The sequence below is a fragment of the Tamandua tetradactyla genome, chromosome 2 (genome assembly GCF_023851605.1).
Source record: "Tamandua tetradactyla isolate mTamTet1 chromosome 2, mTamTet1.pri, whole genome shotgun sequence".
Classification (NCBI taxonomy): Eukaryota; Metazoa; Chordata; class Mammalia; order Pilosa; family Myrmecophagidae; genus Tamandua; species Tamandua tetradactyla.
Window position 1 is genome coordinate 11,590,294 of NC_135328.1, and position 3,788 is coordinate 11,594,081.

Here is a 3,788-nt window from a genome sequence, read left to right on the forward strand (position 1 = left end):
GGGTTCATTCTATGTGTTGTAGTTGCCTATGGGCTTTATTATTTTTTTTTTTTACAAGTTCTGAGCTGCATTGATTATTTTTCTGCTTGAAAGCTAAGTGACAGTATGCCACTATAATTAAGGGGTTTCATCTAAACCGTTACTACACCGCAGGTATAGAAATATATGGACACATTTTGTGAGAATTGACATTGTGCAAAATACAGCAAACATTTTAGTTTATACATGAGAAAATGAAGTGTTCAAACAGGTATGCATTTCAAGTCATTGCAGGTTATTTGTGGCAATTTCTGCAGGAAAAACATGTTTACATTTAACCAACAGCATTTAAATACAACGTGTCAGTGTATTTAAAATCATTACAAAAATCTTCTCTCTGGTCATGTTGCCCATGACAATTTTTCTATGACGTTCTGTGTTTAGGGGAAGATGTCAATACAGCTTAAATCCCATAGCATTTTGGCTTTCTTCTGGATATTAAAGCTGCTTTTTTTGGGATAAATGCAACAGCAAAACACAAACCAGTTGATCAAAAAAGCACTTCTGCCATAACTTCATTAATTTTCAGGACACATCAACTGACAGCAGTTCTGCTATTCCCAGTACTTGTAAGGATTACATCTCAGCACTTAACCTTAAGTACATCTGTAAAAGCTTGTTCTCTGTTAAGCCAGTTTACTGACTACAGCCTGGCTGAGAGAACTTAATTGGTTGGTCCATTTAGCTAGAGCAGTGTATCGTGCACCACTCCTCTTCTGATGCTCCAGGTCAAGGAGCTGGTTGATTTGATCAGTTCGGCTATAAATGGTATTATCCAGTAGCACTCACCAGCAAGCTTTCCACATCAGCTGTATCTCTGTTTAACTCCTTAGAAATGAAGGAATATGTATTCTTGTGTAAGGCTTAATTAATTTTATAAGCATTGTGTTCTCATGTTTTGCAAAAGCTCTTCAATATGTTCCCTTATGAAAAAGATCATCCATGATGATACTATGATTTGTTTTCAGGATCTTTTCAAAATCAGTCATGTCATTATTCTGATAGGCATTTTACTAAATTTGTCATTGCTAGAATTTCCAGATCATTTTTATATGGCTTGGCCTCCTGTGAGTCAAGTGGATTTATTCCTGATTTCATTAGCGTATTTGCTAAGACCAAATATTTTAAGCAAGTGATTCGTCTGGGACTCCCCAATTCATCATACTTCTTGAAGCCTTCAAAAAAATCAATGTGTGCCTTTTCAAATTCACCTTCTCCCAAGTGCATTTTACCACCACATTCTCTGATGACTCTTATGGTTAGTGGATGGGGGATAGCAGACTTTGAAGTGAAGTGACTGTTCATAGAATGCATTAAGTGTTTTTGCTATTTTTCTGGGCTGTGTACATTTGAATTTCCAAAGCATATAGTTCTAATAACTGTGTACCTTTTTTCAGGTCATCTTCTCCATCATCATTCTGACAGGATTGATGTAATCGGCATCAATTTTTTTTGAAGCTTCCCATACTCCTCTTGCTCTAAATATAATTTTCCAATCTTTGTGTTTGTCTTAAACCACAGTCTATCATTCTTAGCACTTACAAAGCTTCCAATGTTGTTTCTCAGAATTCCTACAGTAAATCCATCTGACAAAAAAAAAAATCAGAATTCTGTGTTGAAGTGAAGATATAACCAAGAATAGAATGAATGGATTTTTTCAGAATATTTTATTGTGAAAATTATTAATAATTTTATATTTTAATTCTTGTGAAATCTTAATAATTTATTTCCGTGCTTTAAATCCCCATTCTCCTTCTTTTTCACCTTCAAGTTCCAAAACCTTTTGGAAACTGCTTAATGCTGATTTTGGGTCATCTTCTTTCAATGTTTTGGAATTGCAGAACTGATTTTCCAAATCCACATTTGGTTCAGAGTTACCATGTTCAGAATATTCCAGGTTGTAATCTTCTCATCATGGCACATGAAATCATCCTCCATGTCAGACATCTTGGCTGGGCAGCGGGGAGGGGGAACAGAAATTGGAGACCTCTATGGGCTTTTTAAAAACATTTATTCTGGTAATATTTATACAACCTAAAATTTCCTATTTTAACCATTTTCACATATACAATTCAGTGATGTTAATTATATTGATAATGTGATACCATCACCACCATCCATGACCGAAACTTTTCCATCACTCCAGAGAGAAACTCTGTGTCAGTTAAGTATTCATTCCCCATTTCCCATCTCCACCCTGCCTTGGTAACCTTTATTATAATTTGTGACTTTATGAATCTGCATATTCCAATTATTTCATGTAAGGCAGTTCATACCATATTGGTCCTTTTGTGTCTGGCTTATTTCATGCAGCGTGATGTCTTCAAGTTTTATCCAGGTTGTAACATGTATGAGACTCTCATTCTTTTACAGCTGAATAATATTCCATTCTGTGTATAAACCGCATTTTGTTCATCTGTTTATCGGTTGATGGACAGTTAGGTTGCATTCACATTTTGGCTATTGTAAATAATGCTGCTATGAATACTGGTGTACAAATATCTGTCCAAGCTTCTGTTTTCAATTCTTCTGGTTGTATCCCAATAAATAGAATTGTTAGCCATATGGCAATTGTATTGTAATTGCAATTCGATGTTTAACTTTGTGAAAAAATGCCAAACTGATTTCCTCAGTTGCTGCACCACTTCACAATCCTACCAACAATGTACAAAGGTTTTACTTCCTCTGCATCCTCACTGTTCAAAAAATAATAGCCATCCTAATAGGTGTGAAGTAGTATCTCATCGTGATTTTTTTTTCACTTTATGACTAGCTTTATCGAGACAACTTACATACAAAAATTGAATACCAATTTTAAGTATGCAATTAGATGAGCGATGATTTGTATTTCCCTGATGACCTTTGATATTGAGTTTCTTTTCATGTGCTTCTTAGCAATTTGTACATCTTTTTTAGAGAAATGTTCATTTACCTCCTTTGCCCATGTTTTATTTTGTCTTTTTGCCATTGAGTTGTAGCAGCTTTTTAAAAAATATATTTTGTGTATTAAACCCTTATCAGGTGTACGTTTAGCAGTTACTTTTTCCCTTTCTGTAGGCTGTCATCACTTTCTTGATAATCCCCTTAGACGTATAAATTTTGATGAAGTTCATTTCCCCTAATTTTTATCATTTTAATAAAAACAACATTCAAAGTAGTTTTACATGCGATCCTCTGGCATCCATTTCTCCTAATGAAAATTTCATTTTTTTCTAGATATAAAGATTAGAACAGAAAATATAGGGACCTTGAGCCACATCTTACTGATCAGACAGACAGGTTTGCAGTGGAGTGCGCCCCAAACAATGTCCTGGTGTCATCTCCATGACCTTGCCACTTGTTTCCAAGTCGTCTAGGTGAGCCCCGTTCACCTGTTCCGTCCTCCTGGCCTTATATAGGACCCAGTTGTGGAAAATCCAACAAACTGGCCATGCTGAATCTTAGCCTACATCTGCTGTCTGGTTTTTGAGTCCTGCCTTGTTCAGATGCAGTTATTGCCACTCTTGGATTTTATATTATTTTTTCTGATATTCATCTCCTCTTGGAAAACTTTTTAAATGCACAAACAGTTTATTTAAACTATGTCTTGATTTATCCCAAGTGTAAACTCAGCCTTGATTTGGAGCCGTGTGTCTGAGAGTGCTTGTAACACAAAGTAATGGATAATTGGATCCCTGCTCTCTTCCTGCTTGGAGTTGGAGGAAGCTCGAAGCTTTGTTTGACATTTTGTTATGGTAAGCTTGGACCAG

The 3,788-nt window shown here is 35.7% G+C and overlaps 1 pseudogene; it reads right to left on the minus strand.

Annotated features, from left to right (window-relative positions):
- Window positions 1-665: 665 nt before the first annotated feature.
- On the minus strand, window positions 666-1,986 carry LOC143658999 (COP9 signalosome complex subunit 2 pseudogene; annotated as a pseudogene).
- Between the last annotated feature and the right edge of the window lie 1,802 nt (window positions 1,987-3,788).